This window comes from Oxyura jamaicensis, chromosome Z (assembly GCF_011077185.1).
Source record: "Oxyura jamaicensis isolate SHBP4307 breed ruddy duck chromosome Z, BPBGC_Ojam_1.0, whole genome shotgun sequence".
NCBI lineage: Eukaryota > Metazoa > Chordata > Aves > Anseriformes > Anatidae > Oxyura > Oxyura jamaicensis.
The window spans coordinates 1,828,206-1,848,318 of record NC_048926.1 but is presented as its reverse complement, the minus strand read 5'-3'; the positions used below and the strand labels follow the sequence as shown (position 1 = coordinate 1,848,318).

General features: G+C 47.1%; 2 long non-coding RNA genes across 3 annotated transcripts; both read left to right on the top strand.

Moving 5' to 3' along the window:
• The first annotated feature begins 716 nt into the window (after positions 1–716).
• LOC118156447 lies at positions 717–11,912 on the top strand. The gene is made up of 3 exons (XR_004746271.1): positions 717–878; positions 2,189–2,190; positions 11,898–11,912. It is a non-coding gene; the product is annotated as an uncharacterized LOC118156447 (long non-coding RNA).
• Positions 11,913–12,253: 341 nt separating this feature from the next.
• On the top strand, positions 12,254–15,361 carry LOC118155682. 2 transcript variants are annotated; one of them, XR_004745963.1, is made up of 3 exons: positions 12,254–12,359; positions 13,089–13,220; positions 14,455–15,361. It is a non-coding gene; the product is annotated as an uncharacterized LOC118155682 (long non-coding RNA). The 2 variants fall into 2 exon arrangements; XR_004745962.1 differs by having other exon boundaries at positions 14,435–15,361.
• The last annotated feature ends 4,752 nt before the right edge of the window (positions 15,362–20,113 follow it).

The following is a 20,113-nucleotide window of genomic DNA, read 5'->3' as shown; positions in this document are numbered from 1 at the left end:
GCAGCTGGGCTCGCTGACAGGGGATAATCAATTCCATCAGCCCCCTTAAGTAACTTAATTCCCCAAAGCAGTGCGACTTCACTTCATAATCAATTCTTCTCACCCAATAATTGCGGGTCAGATGATGAGGAAGTGACAGCGAGGGGATGGAGCTGACAGAAGAGATTCTGCCTTTTGGTCCTGCCCTCTCTGGAGGGGAGGATGCTCAGCAGCTCTCTGCCCATGGCTGGTGTTGTACCACGACTGGGGAAGTGCTGCCAGAATCGTCTCTGCTACCAAAACCATCTCATTTCATTGAAAATGGTAAAAACGCGTTGACTCCACACAAGGAATTATATTACGGGTTGGAGGGGCCTTTCTATTTTGGACCGTGGCCCTCGCCACCGAGGCTGATGGGGGCAGAGCGGAGTTGGATGCTGCGCAGCCCAAAACTTGACATTAATTAAATCTTAATGTCATCGTAACTGCTCTGTGGCTCACGTTCATCGGACCTGCAGTGCTAGGAAGTGTTTAGATAAAATTAGTGATTTTTTTTTTCTTCCCCTCAATTTGAGGCAAATACGCATTTACTTGACATTTTTTCCCCACATTTTAACACAGAAAATCACCGAGATTTAAAACGCGAGGAAGCAAGCAGCATCTCAAGCACAAATCCTCTCTGCTTTTTTTTTTTTGTTTTTTTTTTTGTTTTTTTTTTTCCCCGTTGGTTTTAATTTCAGACACGGCCTGCTGGGGCTGGGTCGGGGTCTAACATCAGGAAGAAATATTCCGCCTGAAATGGCCGCGCGAAGCAAGGTCTTCTGCGCAGCCGACATAAATCCCTTGCCCCGGCTGCTGTTTGCTCAGACCTGGGGTCAGCTGGGCTTGAGATCCGGAGGGTCCTGGGCTTTTATTTTACAGCCGCAGCATCTTGGGGTGGAGGGAGGTCAGGATTTCCTCCCCTGAGCATCCCCGTGCTCATTTGTTAACCTGTTGCTTGTGCAGTTTGCCGATGCATCCCCAAACCCGCTGGATAAATCTGCTTGGGGAGCAGTTCGCTCCCAACTCCGCTTTCTAATTAGCGTTAATGAGGTTTGCAGATCCAGCCAGTCCACAAGGTGGGAAAGCTGGGTGCGTTCTGCCCATCTTTTATTTAATAGTGCTGGTGTGCTGCAGTTTGAGGCTAGTTTTTGATGACAGGATGCTGAAATTCTAGCATTTCGGCTTCAACTTGATCTGCCAAGGACCAGCGTGGTTCCTGCTTGCTCTTTTTTTTTTTTCCTGTTTTTAGCACTTGATTATAATATGAGGTCATACGAGGGCCTGAAAGCAGAGGCATCCTGCAGTCCTTAAAGGTGTGCAGCTGCATAATTGGGCTCGTGTTGAGGATGGGAATGCTAAGGCAGCCCCGCAGCTGCAACACAGCCTCTGGATGTGGGAAAGCAACCTCCTGGGAGCCCCAGAACTGCCTTTTTGCAGCTCTGGAAACAGCTGTGCCCCTCCTGACACCAGCTTCGGTGCCTGATGGAAGGCGGTTCCTAAGGTAAGTGGGGAACTCCAAAGGTCATAAAGATACCTGCAGCCACCCTGGGACACCAGCAGTGGCATCCCTACGGGGCTGGGTTCCTGCTGCCTGCTGGACCCCACTGGGTTCCTGGGTGGCTGCCACAGCACAGCGGAGCCCTCGTGAGCAGCGTGGGGATGGGAGCAAACATCTCACCGCCTGCTCGGAAGACAGATTTGTTCCCCGTCCTCACGAGGAGCACGCTAGGGTAATGAGAACCTTGTGAGCAAGATCGGCGCTGGAGCTGCTGGTGGCTCCCGGGCGTCCTTAAACCACAGCTGTGTGTTTTTGCTGGCCCCCCAAAATGGTTCTGCTAGCGGGGTTTTGCCTTCTGCCTGACCCAGGAGCAGCCAGCCCGCGGGATCGCTGGCAAGCTTTTCATTACCGCGAGGAAACGTCAATTAGTCCCAGCCACGCTGCATTCATTATTGTTTCCAAAATTAGCAGGAATGATCAATCAGGGTTGTGCATAATGAGCAACAGCAATACCTGAATTATGAAGTGTGGGGAAATAATAAAGGTGACAAGCTGAACCAGCGCTCCTCTGGGAGAAAATATTAGGCTCGCTCAAATTTACTGCCTGCCTTTGTTTGAATACAGATCTGAATTTTACACCAAAACACTGTTAAGAGCTGTAGGGAAAAGAAGTTTCTATTTATTATTTTTTTTTTGTTTCCAAAATAAAGGCACAGCTTTCTTTACGTAAGGTCATCCGTGTGGTCATCCAACGTGACGTGGCTCGGAAAACCAAATGCACGGAAATTAATTCAAATAAAATTGGTAGTGATACGGGGGTAAGTTACTGTCCAGAATACCTTCTGCTGGAAAATTCACGGGTTTAGCTTGAGCCCTTTTTCTAATTCCTCCCGTTTTATAAGTGGCTTGAGGGCTATTTGTTGTTCGGGTAGAACACGGCTCGCTTGGGAGGGTGGCACAGCCCTGGGGAGGTGGCCTCTGGTTTCTGGGGCTTGGCTGTGCAAAGCTGCCTCTGACTGCCTCGTGCTGCCCACAAGAGGCAGGAACGAGAGGTGGGATGTCCAGAGGTCCCTTCCAGCTGGTGCTTCCATGAGCCTTGGATTTTAGCGATGCCGTGACGTGCTGGGAGGCAGCAGCTTCCAGCTCATGGAAGCGTAGCTATGAAGGAGGCGATCGCTCTTGTCTCGTGGCAGAGAGAGGCAATGAATCAGTCATGTCAGAGCGCTGCCATAAAAATTAAATGTTTAAAGCAAGATGCGAAATTCGAGCATGATTCAAACTTGAAAACAAATTCCGGTGTAACAATTTTCCATCCTGATTTTGTAAACTGGCGACCCATCTTTCAGGATTCTGGAGCGCAGCGTTCCCATATGCATCCCAGTCCCTTGGCATCGCAGGTGCTGAAGGTGCAGCCCTCCCAGGGATGCTTGTACCCGACGTTAATAAAACAAGCAGTGAGTACCAGAGCTGTGTGCTGCTCCGTGGGTCGTGCTCACAGCTCCACGCTGCAGTCTGGCTCCGGGGAGCTTTGGGAGCTCTGCCCCTGCCTTTTCTCTAGCTGATCTCGTGTGTAGCTGGGGAAATGGTGCACATCCTCGATGTACTCGGCTTCCTTGGCTTTGTGTGGGGTCGTGAACGTGCTTCTCCCCAGGTGCCTGCTCTCCTGGCCCTGGCAAACACCACCTGGATGCGGCTGCTGGATCCTTGCAGCATCCTCTGCGGGTGCCACCCGTTGTGCTGCTGGAGCATCTGGTACCTGCGCGCCCAAAGCTGTCCTGCTTTTACACCACAGCCTGTTCCCAGCATCCAATTTTATTGTAAGCCCTTCAATAAGAAAGAAAAATCAAGTACAAAACCAAAAACCCACAACTGCTGAACTACAGCAGCTAGGTTTTGATCAGAGCAAGGACTTGCTGTTTAATTGCATCACCCCACGAGAAATAACCAGAACCAAATACCAGAAAAATACCCCTAAATCCCTGGAACAGAGTCGAGGCTGTTTCATTAAATTTGATGAGAACAATGGGTTTGTTTGCTTGTAATAAATTTTAGCGTGGTCTTAACTACTATCGTGATGTCCTTACCTTGAAGTGCTGTGCAGGTTTTGTAAATGTCATTGTCACTTAGCAACCCCGACTAGTTTTTTTTTTTTTTTTTTTTTAAATACTTTTTGATTTGGGAAGCATGAAGAGAATATGAACACGAATGGTATGTTTTTCCTAAATAAAGAGCAGCGCATGTGTTTCTGAATTCAGATGAATAACTTTGGGTAAAAGGGAAGTGATTTCATCCATAGACAAATTTTCCAGGAACGAGATCAGAGAAATGAGGTTGGAAAGGGGGATCTGATATAACACTGGGCTCTTCCTTGATTTGTTCATTTAGATATAAAAATATCCAGAGCTTTTCAGCAGACGATCTTTTTTGAGTCAGCGTGGAAATCTTGGGTCAATATTGTCATTAACTGGATGGTTGGGGCAATTCTCTCAGATATAAGAGACCTCCTGATAAGATCATGACCTGGATAAAGTTTTACAGCCACGTCCTGTCATTTCGTTGCTCTATAAGGCTAATTAACCAACAAAAATACAAAAAAAAAAAAAGCCTTTTTTTTTTTTTTTCCTTAATAGATGCATTTTCGGAACTTGGATTTTCTATGAAAATCCACCTAATTCAGAAAATCCCACTGTGTGGTGTCCCTGTCTGCCAACCCGAATTTTGGAGGAGGAGAGCCCAGGTGTGTCCGTAGGGTGGAAGAAGACCGCATCAGCCTTCGGCCCTTCTTCAAGACTGGAGAAGCCACCAAGAGGAAAGTTGCACGGAATGAAAAGCCCCAGGAAAACGGGCTTCGTATCTTTCCTGGCTCACAGAATTACACGTCTTCAGACTTTTCTTCTTCTGCACAAACAGAATTCTTGTTTTTTTCAGCCAACTTTAATGAACACTTGACGAAAAGCTGAGAATAGACGTGACGTAAAAATAAGGCTCTTTGTCAAACGTACAAGTACACTCTTATTGACTCCAGCACAGACCTTGGTAGTGCTTTGTGCCCATCTTTTCTTTCAATTGGAAAAAGGGTCTATTTTCTGGAAAAAAAAAAAAAAAAAAAAAAAAAGAAAAAAAAAAAACAGAAAAATCCCACCTCCCCTCACCACAATCAATATGGGGAAAAAAGTTTTGCCTGCTGTGAAGTGTTCCTCGCCTTTCTCAAAATGTTTAAAAAGCTTTACCTTTTAAAAAAGATTACAAAAAAAAAAAAAAAAAGTCTGAAAAGACCCTACTATTTCCTTTTTCGTCGACTCCTGAAATTTTACAAGTAGTGCTTTCAGTGTCATTCGTGGCAAGGCGCTTTTTGATGAAGGTGTAATTGGGGTGTTTGCAAAACTTTGAAAAATCGGTCCTCTTCGGGCGGAAAAAATGAACCTTGCTGCTTCTTTTTGCCCAGTTTTAATCTGATGGGAATTCTCCTTTAGTAATCATGGGCTTTGCTACAGGTTAAACGCTTTCCTTCTATAACTTTTTATTATATTTACATATTATATTGTATTTATATATTATAAAGGGTTATATGGGAGGTTATGTTTTGACATCTAAAGAATAATTTTGATGTCTAAAGAATAATTTAGAGAAATCTCTGTCCAGCATCTAAATGCGAAATGCTCTTTGTAGTGTTATTAAGAAAAAAAATAAGGACTTTTCAGGCTAAAGCTGACCCGACTGCAGCTCTGTGCAGTGCAAAGCAAAGCGGGTATGGCAGCTGCTTTGGTGTTGGGATCCCCGCTATCAGGAGAAGGTCATTGCGAAGAGCAGCAAGTAGTTAGCAGCGTATTTATACCACTGAACTTTGGCTCTCGGGATGCCCCCGCCTGGAGCTACCCAGCTCTCTCCGCCGACTGCACGAGGAGCTTGGATTACGAGCCTGAATGTGTGGATAATATAGATCAGGCTTTCCAACACTGTATGCGCCAGAAAATTCCAACTCTTCGCTTACGTTCACCTCGTTCCCTCTTCAATCCTTTTCATTTCTTTTATGGAACTTAAATATTTGGGGTTAAATGGAGCTGTTGCCATCGGATTGCTTATTTCTGGTCCCAAATAATGAAGAATTTGAAGATTACTCACCAGAAAGAAACCTTAGAAAAATGCACCAGCAATCACAGTGGCAGAGTTTACTTCGATTTTTATGGCATTGCTGTTCCACGGGCTACTTCAATCGCACCCAGCAATATCCGGCCTGCGTTGGATTATAATTTATTTATTAGATGAAATAGATGAAAATAGCTGCGATGGGGAAATTCTCATCTAAAGAAGACGTTTCTCGCCGAGTCGTGCGGAAATTCATTCTCGATGCCGTGCTCCTCGATGCTCACCACTGCTCGCCCTCCAGCCGCGCTGGGCACGAAGCACGTGGCTTCTGCAGACCTGGTCTCGCCTGGGCACATGGGGACGGGCCAGGTGATTTCTTGATGCGTTGTGAGGGATTCTAATTAATTTTCCAGGAGCCAACGAGTACCTCGTTACGATGACTTCACATGCCTTACTCTTGTTGGAAATTAATGACCGTTTCCCCTTGAGTTTCCTGGGGACTGTTTCCTGGTAGTAACTTATCCTGTTCTCATTCAGTTTCGTGTGTATGACCTGAAGTAAAGAATCCTTCTGATTTTCAGGAGGCAAACACAAAAGTACACAACACACAACCTACACATATGTAGGCATATAAACATGTATGCACATACACAAAAATACCCTCTGCAAAATACCATTTCCACATGCAAAGTTTTATTTATTTTATTTTGGATCTTTTTCTTTTTTCCTCTTAGAGCACATCAGGACAGTTCTGCTGGCAGCTTTCGGTGAGATTAAAAAATTGAACATGTATTCATACTCTGTGGTTTCTGTCTTTTAGCTAGTTTCTATGACAATACTTTACCTTTCGCCCCATGTCTACTTAGCTTCCTTAATAGCATCTCATGAGGGAGTTGTCAAAGGTTTTCTGAAAGTCCGCTTAAACCATCTGTCCTGTTTACAGAAAGATAGCTGAGAAAAATAAATAAATAAAGAAAAGCAGACAGAAAGGATAAATTAGTTGTTCAAAGTCAAACAGCAGGCGGGTTTCAGAGAACCGGGGAAGAAACCTCGGAGCCTGGCTGCTGCTCAGCTGCTTGGGGCACTCGGTTCCACGTTCCCCGCAGAAACGTGCGAGCACTAAACTGAGCAAATGCAGGTAAAAATGAGAACACGATGGGTGATAAGTAGGTAGGCTCATTAGTTCCCGGGTCAGCAATCACCGAGCTGCTTTGGAAACGACTTCCAGACCCCAAATCTGCCATTAATAAGGGACCTGCAGCTAAGAATATCATTAGGGTCGGATTAGGAGTGTTAACAGTCCGTGGTCTGTGTGTTGGGTGTTGTTTTGTACAGAAAAGGCAACGAGAGGTGAGGTGTGTGGAGGATTTGCTGCCAAAACACGCAGCACCACGCAAAGGCGGAGGCGAAGGCAACGGGCTCAGGTGCGCAGGGAAGAGCAAATAAAAAGCCTGGTTCGAGGAACAAGCATTGATCTCTACAATCAGTTGCTTACGTGACCTATATCCAAGCAGCAGCGAACCAACGCGGTCGCTCTCTAATCTCCCCGTGGTGTGTGCTGCGGTTCTGTGCTCCCACCTCCCCAGGCAGCCGTGGGAGGCAGCAGGACGAGCTGAGAGGAGACGACACCTCGACTATCAGAGTCGTGTAATTCACGGCTGAACGCAGACCTGCCTGTCTTTTGATGTTTCCAAGCCGTGGGGAATGCAAGAGCTTTCTGTAAAACATGTCAACAATCAGAAAAAAAATAGCTATCGAGTCTGTTTCTTTAAAGTCGGAGCTCTCAGAGCCGAGCGATGACACAAGACTGTTATTACTGGCCGGTAAAAAAGGTTTCTAGTTGTGTAGGAAAGGGGAAATGGCTTCAAAGCATGAGCTGCAGGAGGTGACACGCTGGGGAGAGGTACAGGTGATTCCTTCGGTCCTCGTGGTGGTGGCGGAGGTCTGCGGAGGTGGCAGCGCTGCAATGCAAGCTGACTGCGCTACGCTGCAGGGGTGGTGTGAAAATCAATTAACACTCATTAAACGCTTTGGGAAAAAAAAAAAAAAAAAAGAAAGAAATCCATTTAGGAAGGATTGCAAGATCAAAATGTATCTTTAGACTACCGTAATTATCCAAGCATCTCCTTCTCGTGGCAGAAATACACGAGCCCAGCGAGGCAGATCTGATTCCTTCTGGTGTGACTTCTCCAACCCCTTCTTCTGCCTGGAACTGAGCGAGGGGAAGGATGGAGAGAGCCTGGAGCTCTGCGTTTCACATGCCGTCTGCTGTTTGGGGAGGCCTGTTGGGGAAGAGCAACCACGGCAGGGCATTTTTAAAGCTTCTGCTTTGTGCTGAGCAGCCAGGGAGTTTCCTGGCACCGAGGGAACTGCCTGCTTCTGTCTGATCTGGAAGATGAATTTTAACCTCCTCTCATTTCCTAGGAGAGCACCTCAAACACCAGGCCGTTTTTTCTTAAGTTGCCCTCATTCTTGCTTGGTGATACAGTTTCAGATTTTAGGAGAAATCAAGCATTTCCATGCCTGGACATGAGGCTACATCTGCATTGTCTTAGCTGGCCTGAGGACAAACCACTGGTGCGCCAAAAAATAGGATGGATTCCTAACCACCACGGGAGCACGGGCAAGTGGAAGAGATGATGTGAAGCCACTCTTAACTTGTTTTGTTATAAATTGACATAGAGCAGACGATACACCTGCTGCTGGTGTACCTGTTGGGAAGCAGGGTGCGTGGTGAGGATTTCTCACACCCAGACGGGCTGAGCCAAGACCCTACCCATGCCCTGGTTATTGGAAGCAGTTAGGAAGCCAAGCTGTAGGAATATGCTTAAATTGGGCATAATACAAGCTTAGGGGCAGTTTCTCTGCCAGAACTCATGTGAAACATAAATGCAGATAGCCCGGATCCATTCTCCAGCTGATTGGCTTTCAAGGAGAAGGCAGGGACCGGCCTTTAGTGCTGTATTTTTTGTTATGTATTTTTTTTCCCCATTCAAGTTTGTGTTTCTCTCCATCTGCCTCCCCTCCCCGGTGTGACAGGACTGCTCAGGCTGGGCGTGGGAGGGAGCCACAAACTCAGCTCATCGCCTCCTCCACCTTTTCTGACACGTGTAAATTTTTGTTCATTTTTGTTTGTTAGGTCTGGAGACGAGCCTCGCGGAAAGTCAGCGCTGGGGCTTTAGCTCCACATCGTTCTTCTCTGCCTTTCCTGGGATGCAGATGGCTCTGGGTTTTCAAACCTGAATAGGGGAAGATTCATCCTAGCCAGGTGTGAAGATCCCACAGGATTGTGCTGGTAGGTGCTTGGATGGGGAAGATCACTGTCAAAAGACAAAACACCCTGCCAGGAGAGAAGGGGGTGCCCAGACGTGGACCGAAGACACCGTAAAGCCACCGCTGCCTGTGCACCGCTGCGAGCAACACAGGAACTAAAGAGAACCGAGTCTTTACATATTGCAGAGCCAAAGAAGAAACTCACTGGGTTTTGCTTTGCTCTTTTTCTCCTTTAGCTGTCAAGTCATGCTAACCCCTGATAAATTTTCCTTTATTCCTATGAAGCTGGTTTATTGCCTATATGCATTTTATTTTCAAAGTTGCAAAATATCTTTACTGCACTGTCTTTCTCTCCTGGGTTGCAGCACAGCATTGGCATTACGATTCCCAGACTAGGGACGCTGCTTTGGCTCAAAGGTTGACTTGTGGAGGGTCTATTTTATTTTAGAGTGCTTTTGATATGAGTGTAGCAACAATATAGTATATTTTAAAGCCATTTGGTCTGCCCAGATGCTGAAGCCTGTTAATTGTATGTATTTTAGATATATCTGCTAACAGCTAAATGGAGTTTGGGCATTGCACAATTTCTTTGAATCATATTTTCCCGGCAGCCTGCAAGAGTATGTGTGTTTTTCTGGTTTAGCTTTTTTAAGCTAAAAGCTCATCTGGAATTGGACTTTGGCTTTTACTGAAATGGCTTTTCACATTTTTGTAGACGAGGGTCACTTAAAACCACTAGCAAAGCCCCAGACCTCACCAAGGCTGAGTGGTCCTTCTCCGAGTCCTTCTCCTTTCCATCCTCCCCTCCTTTTTTCATCTCAGCCATGTTTGGACTGATGCTTTCCCTCCAACCTTCCTCCCTCCTCCTTTGGTTTCTCTAAAGACCAAATCTGCCCCAAAGAGCTGAGGTGGAGGAAGAGGCACAGAAGAGCACAAAGATGCTGCAGGACGCCCTGCTAAGAGGTCATTTAGCTCCCGAAAGGAGAAAGCTCATGCCCTCCTGAGCCGATCAGATAAGAAGGAAAATCAAATTAAATGTTCTACGGATGTCTTATCAAGTTTTGTAAAAGCAGATAAAAACAATCTAATTACAAACGTAAGTGCCAAGTGCTGCCTGTGATTCACCATCCTAGCACCAAGAAATGGGGATGAGTAACAGTCCTGTAGCTCCGGATTGGAGCTGGCTTTAAGGTATTTTCTATAACTCTGCTTTTAAACAAATTGTGTTTGGATCATATTTCTTCAAATATTGATTGTTATGTGTCTTGCAGTGGGAGAGAAGAAAATCCACTTCAAAAACCCTCTTTAAGCTGGTCAGTTCATAGTTTGCTGTCTAGTGAATAGACCTAGAGCTGCTTAGCTGTGTATCCTAGGTGCTGGATTGCTAACAGTCGGTGGAGAGTTTCTTTTAGCTCTTCATGAGTATGATTCCTGTGGTCATTATGGGATGTGGGCAGGCTTAATAATAACCCGAAGGGAGTAGGGCCAGACTGCAACTGCAGCGTGGGAGGATACTTGATCCGGCCGAGCCCAGTGAGGAGGAGGAAGGTCAGTGTCTGTAGGATGCCAGACTGAGGAGATACACTAGTGGTCTTGCTCCAAAGTGTGACTTACAGCACCCTACATGTTGGCTTTGGGAGTCCAAAGGGTGCTGGGGGGGGTGGTAAATGCCTCCCCATCATGGTGCCGCATGTGGGCAGATCTCCAGGGGAATCCTCCCCATGCTGGCACGAGGACATCTTTCCAAAAGAGCTGCTTTTTCCTGAGGTGGGGTCCTAGGGACTAGGGAGTGATTCCTAAAGCCTTTGACTGAAAACAGTTTTCACTGGTAGCAATAACAATGTGTACAAAGAAGAAAACAAACAAGAAGCTCCACCTGTCAGATGTTCACCAATTTCACCTGAATACACTACGGAAATTATGCGGGGATATCTCATCCTAGAGAAAACATTACCCTTGTAGTGCAGCCAAGGTCACTGGCTTGCATGAACTGACTGTCGTGTCAGCTCTGGGCAGGGGGGTGATGTGAATTTAAGCACCTGACTTCCCTGATAATCTCTGCATTTCTCCTTGGTGCCTGAGCATGTCTTGCCCTTTTGCACTGCCTCCCCTCCACCTCCCTGTCATTGCTGAGATCTGCACGGAGCCCTGTTGTCCTTTTTTTTGTGTCTGTGTGTGTGCAGATGGTATGGCTGCACAGGCCATGGGCAGAGGCTGTGAACGTGGGGGAGAGCACTGGGATTCTTTGAGGATAAATATAAATGATCTGGCTACAAACACACACAAGGATTTAGAAAAGCTTGGCTCTGATTTTGCTTTGCCGGAGCTGCCTTTGATGCTCCAACTCTCGCTGTGTCTTTGCTGTCATCTTGTACAAAGGTGACAGTAACACTCCTCTGCACATCCAGCTTTTCCCTGCCTTGACCCGGTGATGCTCGCAGCTGGAAGGGTGATGCTTCGTACTGTAGCCAAGTTTACCTCTGGGCAAAACCTCTGGTGGGACCAGCATGGTCAACCATACACACAGACCCTCACCAGGGTGCAGAGAGCTGCTCAGTGTTGTGGCTGACCTGTGTGGGTTTACTCAGCAGCCCCTCTGCAGGGGAGGGAGAACCCTTCCTGCCTGTAGCGTCAAACCAAGGGGTGAAAAATTGCATTTTCATGTACAGCTTGACCTTTCTTCACACCACAGTGAGATTTGGGCCACCTCCATCTTCTCTATTTCTGGTAGACAGGAGGCACAGAGGGAAAGGAGCTTCTTTGCTTTAAGGAGGATGCTTGCAGTATGTTACAGCTGAGGCTTTGTCACGCAGCACCCTTCATCATCATGGCACCAAATGACATGCTGAGGCACCCAGGACTTTGTTGGAGGGCTTTGTGCAGGGATTACGGGGCTCAGGGAGCCCCGTGAGTGTCCCTTGTCCCTGTGCCACCGGGGGTGACTGCCCCCCGGGGCCACAGGGCTGTTTTCCAACCTTAAATACAGCCGCTCGCAGGGACAGGCGAAACACTGACAAAGCCCAAGCTCCTGGGCAAGGTGCAGATATATCCTAGCTACTTGGCAGTTTTCACCCGTTATATTTTATTACGGACATAAGGGGAATAAAATAAGATAGACTTTCCTAGTTATCATTAGAGGTGATAATTTGCAGCCTAAGTGTGTTGCCATGGAGATGTGAGAAGCCCCCAAAGAGGGAGGCTGGGGAGTTATGGCCTAATCCTGAGGTGATTTTCAATAGCACCAGCTGTCCTGGGGCTGAAAGGCATGGCAAATTACACCATTATTGGAGGGAAATAGGGAGGCTAAGCTAATTATTTGTGGGCTTTAGACACAGGTGTTCATAAAAGCGGGGCCGTGTGCTCCTCATCAAGGCCGGCTGGGGAGGGGGAGGCCCGGCGGGAGGCCCTGGCTCTCATTTCAATCACAAAGGGCGGCCACAGGCACGCCGCCGCCATGCTGCACGCGGGGCCTTCGCTGCAGGTAACCGCGCCTCGCAGGCGGCGCTCGCCCCTCGTCGTGGTCTCCTTTCCTGGTGTTTTCCACAAAAATGGCATCAGGAAATGTTGCTTTTGGGGTTTGCTGTAGCATACTGGTTATGCTTGTTCTGGCATGGTGGTTCCATGCTTCAGGTTTTAAAGGACGCTTCCGAAGCCTGGAAGTGAATTTGAAGTAACAACTTTGGGTTTTGTAAAGCTTTGTTTAAACGTTTTGGGGAGCTGTTAGGCTGCAATGCCCAAACGTGTGTTTGGGAACCCCACAAATCAAAATTTTGTAAGCTTGGGTCTATTTTGTTAAAGAAGTGAGATGTTAATTGTGTCCAAACTGAGCATGTTACTTAACACTTAAATAACAGTGTTTTGAAGTTTCCTCTGCCTTCAAAAAGAAATCGTTGAGATAAATAATCTATGTTAATTAAAAAAAAAAATTATTTTAGCAAGTAAGAGCTAAATTCTTTTTGGTTAATAGCCAGATGAGCTTTCTGCTTATTATGTCTCTAATGAGTGCTTCCTGAAAAAATGCAGCCATCTAAAGATACCTTGAGAGAAATACATTGTCCCTTGGGTCATCTTGGTGGATAAAATCTGTACCTTATTCAATGCCTGGCCACAAATCCCTGGTGGCACAGGGGTTGGAATCTGTATTTTGGAATCTGAATTCCCTAAACCTGGTGGTTGGACTCTTTGTTACCAGAGGATCCTTCTTTTTCAGGTGTTGTTCCAGGGCATTTGTGCTCCCTGGGGCGTGCATCAGGAATATACACCAGTTCTTGTTGGCATAAACCTAAGAACATCTACTGGAGAGCACAGCATGGGTAATTTGCTCTGTCTTGTAGTACGCTGGGTAAATGTACCATCTCTCTTGGTTGCAGCTTTCAGGAGCATAGAAAAAAATGACTAACCACTCCCTGGTACATGCTTTAAAGCCTAAAAAAAAGTTTTGGGTTATGTTACTTCTTTTTTTTATGAGATAACTTTATCAGAATATTGAATTTTCTCTTTTGGGAAGAACACTATGATCATGTGAAGGTACATTGGGTTTGTATTGTAAGTTAAATCCACAGGGTATTTTGTTTCATCTTGTTACTGCCTCTCAGAATAACACTGCAGAATTGATGTGAGGTACTGTGTCTCTCCCCAAGGTTAAAAGCTGAATTTACTAGCACAACCTATGATCTTCTCTAATGCATCTTTGGAGGGATGAATTCAATATCGATTTGATGATAGTTTATTCAAATCATCGGTTGAGACCACAATTTTCGTACCTTTTGGATTTCCATGGCCCTTTAAAAAAAAACAAATGTCGAAGTACCATGAAAAAGTTCACACTCAATAGTTTTGAATAGCAGAGTGCAGGCTTACGTGGCCTATTACTTGTCTTCCAAATAATAATACCCTAATGGATTCATTACCTTGCTGCTGTGATATAATGAAGAAGTAAGAACTGTTTTCTTTTTTTATGCACAGTGTAATAAATATATTCATGATGCACTGAGATTCTTACTGGTAACTGTAAGCATTTACTATACACTTGTGTCCCTCTAGCATTTACTGAGTAGCCTTTCAGCACTTCCAGCAGTCTGTTTTGCAACTTCCCAGCTTAGCACCATTGCTAGTGGTAGAGAGGGTGGCTCCTATTTATGAAGTGAGGGATATATCAGTCTCTGAACAGCGTTCAGTGCCTGTGCAGTACTGAACGTAGTTGTAAGTGTGGGTTTCTGCCAGCTCCTGGTTGTAACTGGGATTTCCCCCATCCTTAGTACTGAAAATAACGCGGAAATTCCCCCTCAGCCCCCAGACAAGCCTAGCTGGGCCAAGCTTTTGCAAATATTCCTGGGTGGGATTTTTGGGAAGGCTGTGATGGAGAGAAGATGGCGTTTCTGGGTCACTGATGGGTAGGTGTGCCCTGTGCATCAGGGATCACAAGCAGAAGAATTTTGGTATTTGTGTATGCCGTGGTTTGGGGACGTGTCAAGAAAAATCTTAGCTTCTGCTTTTTCTCCCTCTCTTTTAGTTTTGCCCTGTGTATTACTGGCTCTGTGCATATTATTAAAACAGAACCATTTAAAACAATTAAGCAGGAAAACAGCGTGACGTGAACAGGGGGAAGCCTCTGAAAAGCTACCTCATGTGGCTTCTGGTGGAGTTCATCAGGACGGAGGCTGCGGTTTGAAGCCGAGTTCTTCACCACGGTGCTGCTTTGCTTGCACACTCAGCAGAAGGGGCACGATGAGCTGGGGCAGCAGGGAGCCCATATCCAGGGACGGCCGCTCACTGGGTGCCAGCCAGCAGCTGAAGTCACCAGTTGTGGATCAGCACAAGAGGAGAAGAGGGTTTAAAAAAAAAAAAATAAAAAAAAAAGGAAAGAAAAGCTTTGAGTGATTGAGAAGCTGTGCTTGGGGCTGGCGCATCCCCAGGGCCTCATCCCCAGCGGCCCCAGGCCAAGCTGCCTCATCTGTGCTAGGGTCCTGCCTCCCAATTCTGCTCTGCGCCCAGCTGGCCTTCAGCTGCAGCCCCCGTGGATCAGAAAGGTCCCGATGACAAATTTCTTTGCAAAGCGCAAATCCAGCGACGGGAACTGTTTTATGAGCTCATCAGCGCGGTACGAGCTGCTGGCATGGCGCTGAAGTGCCTGGGGAGAAATGAGGGGTTTCCTTTTGAAACTAAAGGCCCTATTTAAACCCAATTCATTGTGCTGTTATTGTCGTTGCTGCCTATTATCGGGCCTTCTGCTGATTGCTTTCGGCCTGATAAGCAATTATTGTTAAAATGAGCCGTGAGACAGCATGCGAGTGATGAACAGCGTTTGCAGGTAGATGGCAAAGCCAGAGTGCGGGGCGGAGGTTAGCATTTTGTTTGTCTTTACTTAAATGTGAATAGTTAATACTAATCAGGGGAGCATTCTGTGTCTAGACACACTTTCAGTTCATTACTTCCCTGGGCATGGCACAGTTCTGTTACCGTTTAAAGAATTAAGTAGTGTTGCTGGTGGCTTTTTTAATCATTTTCCTCCCTCTGAGGGTGAATCTGAAAAGCACTGCTTTCTGGTTTTGGTATTTCATCCTGATCTGAAAGGAGAAATCCTGTACGATGGGACTCCGTGGCTGTGCAGGGTATGCACTTGCTTACACCTCTGCAAGGAAAACTTCTCCTTTTTAATTGTTTTTTAATTATTTTTCTTTGTAGGGTAAAGGCAACACAGGACAGCAGGAAGGATCGTGAGATTTGCGTGATAATGGCATTTGGGGCCTAGGGAAGAAGTGAGGAAACAGTTGCTGAGCACTAAGAAACAGGATTGTGGTGATAATAGAAGGCAAATAAACCTAAAACCAAGGAAACACACGAGAGGGTGACAGCAAAAGAGCAGGTGTTTGGAGGCTCCTGGCTTTTGATTGTGGCTCTGGCACTTTGGATGATTTTTCTGTAAGGTACTTGACCTCCTCCTGCCTACTTAACCCAGCTGGAAAACTGGGGAAAGAAAGCAGGAACCTCGCGGAAAGTCGGATGCCACATCTGACCTGAAGCCTCCTGGGCAAAGGGCTTTGCAAAAACCGTGCTGAGGTTGTGAGGAAATGCAGAGCAGCGATTTCTAAACACGCAGCCTCATCGGCCGTGGGTGCTGCATCAAAGTCACTGCTTTGCTCTGAAGTGTAAGGATTTCCTTCCCTCCCGAAGGCTGAGCCTCTCTGGGTTTGGTTTTAACGCGGAGGGAGTGTGTGCCATTGATTGACCCCGCGGCACGTGTTTCTTGCTGACACGAGGTTGATTTTTTTTTATTATTTTTTTTTTCAAATTTACAGGTTGACGACAGCCTCTTTCTGTAATTCGCCGTGAGCAAACATCTGCCCCCCGACCAGCTGCTGCCACCGTTAATCGAGGCCACCGTGTCCGTGCGTGTGCATGTCCCCAGGGACCGGAAAATAATGCCAGCTAAACCACAGTCCCTGTCCCAGCCCCGCACCCCTTCTTAAACCACTCCCTAATAATAATATTACTTCATCTCGCACCGTTTAATCCCATTTATGGTTTTAAACTCTGGTTAAAACCCCAGAGTTCTCATCTGGTGGGTGCCAAGTTCGCCAGACATGGCGCGGTGCTAACAAAAAGCCATCGCTGCTCCCGCTGAAACCCCAGCACGGCTCGGGGCCACGGGGCTTTTTGTCTCCTCCCGTGCTAGTAATAACGCCGTACCTAATTTGTCCCCAGTTGGCTTTCACCTGCAGCCTCATTGAGGCGAGAGCTCCGAATGAAGTTGTGGCCTCCGTTAAAAAGAAAGGGCTCTCGTGATAAATGAGGTGGCGACAACTTGAGAGGCGAAATGGTTTGAAATGAGCTCTTAGCCGGCTTCGAATAATTGTAGGAAGTGGGATGCTCGCGGCAGGGCGCCTCCTCTGTCATTTGCAAAGGGACAATGACATTTGAATGCTAGGAAATAGGAGCATCCAAAAAAAAAAAGAACCCAAAGCAATAGCACAATTTAGGCTGAAACCTCTGGAATTAGGGAACAAATAGAGAAGGCTCTGAAGAATACAGATGGCTCTTAATTTTCCCTGGCTACCACGAGAGTCTGAAGGATGTGTTTTTGTCTAGCAGCCCAATGTTCGTTCCCATTACCAAGTCTTGATAATTTTTCAGAGTAGTTCAAAGCCCCGTGGCTGCGATCTGTGGGATGGAGCCCTCTTGGGGAATCGTCCCACTGCCTCCCACCGGGCAGCGGTGTAGCAGCCTACTTCTGGACTTCGGCAGTGGAAAGGATTGTCCTGGGGTGTGAGTGTCAACCTGGAACATTTGGGTCAACGCGGAACATTTGGGTCAACCTGGAACATTTGGGTCAACCTGGAACATTTGGGTCAACGCGGAACTTTTGGGTATAGAAGGACAGCCTCCTAGGGGGAAGGAAAAAAGGGAAAATGACTTCTTTTAATGGTTTTTTAAAAAAAAGAAGACTCAGTAAGAGCATTCACAGAGAAGAGCCGAAGAGGTCTTTTGTTTACAAAACGAAGCGAGCCCGTGTGGAATTTCATTGCAGGATTTCCCCAGCCCTAGATGTGGCTGACCTGCAGGTTCACAGCAGTCATCCCGCAGTCAAAACATGTTTATGTAGTGCTGAACTCCCTGCTCTCGCTCGCTGGGTATGCCGGAGCTCCCTATGGCGAATTATTAATCATTTTGCGGCGTAGCTTTGCTCTGAGGACTTCCCTGTGACGGGAGGTGCGTTGGATACGTTGCAAGGCGCAGAAATGATTTAGGGTTTTCTCTTTTCTCGTACCACCAAGTCGCCCTGTTACCTCCCACGTTTTGCGGGCGTGCTTGAGACCATCTGTGAAATTCCTTCCCGTCCTCATAGCTGCGCCGATCTGGGCTTGGGAGACCCGACAGTCTAATTGAAACAACAAAGGACGGGGAACAACTACGTGACGGTTTTCAGCCCGTGTGTTGTGTTAATGATGGCAAATGTTACGCAAGGCCTCCTTTTTTTAATCATCTCTCTTATTTTTAGTTGAATTGATACAGTAAGCGTGCAGTCAGCAGAAGGTCCTGGCCGGCGCGGGTTTGCGTCGTGGTACGGGGAGGCTTGGAGCAAGCAGGAATGAATCCTTACTGCAGCCAAAGGCAAGATTTCCTCCTGCCTGCAGAAGCTGAAATGTTTGACTGTCATCGATATATCAACGTTTTGCTGTTTCGTCGTTCTTTTTTAATGCGAGGGCAGCGAGTTCAGGAGAGAAGAATGACTTGAGCGGCATACGCTTGAGATTACTCATGAGATGAACTCACTGGTTCGTTTTGCAAAAATCCTATTGTAATTGCGTGTAATTTCATCAATCTTCAGCTGATTGCCAAAACTCTTCAGCCTAATGTGCCGCAGACTGGATTTTAATGACTGTTTAAGCAGGAGTGACTTAGACTTTTGAGATCTGTTCTTGTTTTGGGGGGAGAAATAATCGGTCTGTATAGTGACCAGCTGCGGATTATTATTAGGGTTTTGTTTCTGTGCACCCCAGAACAAGAACGCTTTGTTGCTTCTGTTTTGGACACAGGTACGGAGCTTTCCCCAGGGGTCAGCCCGCATGCTGACGTGCTAACGCAGGAGGATTCGGCGGCTGGAGCCTCTGAAGCGTTCATGCTTGAGAGCCAGGGGCCTGATTCTGCCGCTGTCTCACCCGGGAGCTGGTGTTTTCCAGAGGATGAAGGTGGCTTCTTGCTCGCAAGCACTGGGATGAAAGGTTTGGCTCGTCTCCTCCACTTCTCCCACCCCCTAAAATTTCGCTGTTCGCTCTCCCTCTGTAACAGAGCAAAGCAGGCATCTCCAGAACATGATTCGTCACTTTTTGGTGGAGTATAAATCGTCCAGGCTGCTAGTTAGGCTGGCTACCTACGGTGTAGATCATGGCACTAGCGGCAGAAATCTATAGGGTTCCCTAGGGTCCCTTCAGAGCCGGCGGAGAGCTTGTTAATATAATGGCAGACCATCTAGAAAGGGTCAAATGAATCACTCCCTACAAGTGCCTGCTTCTCTCCGCTGACTGAGAAATAAATGTGGAGATGTCAGAAGCGGAAAGCTGCTCTGCAGCTGCCTGGATGTCTCCGCGGCACGCAGCGGGGTGGAATCCCTGGCTCTGCGGGGCCACCTCGCTCTTTCTCCCCTGGGTTCCCATCTCCCTGGCACATGGGGCCCTACAAAAGCGAAGGGGTGGCCGCCAGGAGCAAATAAATTGATAGCTTTGTGCGTGAGATGGGGCTGTCTCAGGCAGGTTGATCTGGTCCCTGTTGCTGCCGTCGCATTCGGTGGGAAAATTGTTTTAAACTTGTCTTTTATGGGAACTTTCTCCGTTTTAGGGTGCCTGTCCTGATTTAAGACTTCAGGATCTCATTGGAGTGCCCCGTTTCAGGACCTGTAGCTTACAGAAGCCTTGATTCAGGCACCCGAGGTGCTGTGTGGTACTGGGGTATTTCAAGGAACCATCTCACAGCTCAGGCTACACCCCAAAATAACGGGGATTTTTTTCAGCTTCATCTCTCAACTTGGCGAAGCTGAGCCATTCACAGCCTCCAGCCTCCTTGGCCGCTGTTAAACTTAAATAATATCCGTGAAGAACTCGGGTAGTGTAGCCACGAGCACGGCATAAAAGCTGTGAGGAAACTAATAATCCTGTCTTCGGGGTATTTAATAAAAACGGAGAAAAAGCTATAAATGGGAGCATTGCACCTCCAACACATAACAGGCAGCGATAAACTGTGCTTCAGCCTGGAAACATCTCTCTCTTTTTATATTGCTTAATAACTGTGCGAGGCATGGACAAACTTGTGCCTATCACTACATATTTTACTGTCTGTCTTTTTATTTTTTTCAGGGGGAGCAAGCCCAACCACAAACGCACGCGTCCATCAGCATGAAGCGTGCCTTGTTTTTAACCTCAAGCTTGAGGGTTACGGCGTCCAGAAGGTCAGCCACAAGGTGTTGCTGGGGCTTTGATGGCGTGGTTTTGGGAGGTGCTGGAGGGAGGAGGGCAGCAGAAGGCGGCTCGTGGGACGAAGATCCGATGGGGACGGCCACAGGCAGCTGCTCCGAGCAGCACGGGGCTGTGAAAAGGGAACGGCACGGACCGGGTTGTTTGGGGATGGCTGTCTCAGGCGGTGTTAGTGCCCCGGGGGAAATGCATCTCGCCCACAGATGTGTTTTAACAGGAGGGGAATCAGTCACTTAACCTGCCATGCTGGCTCCTTTGTTAACTGGAG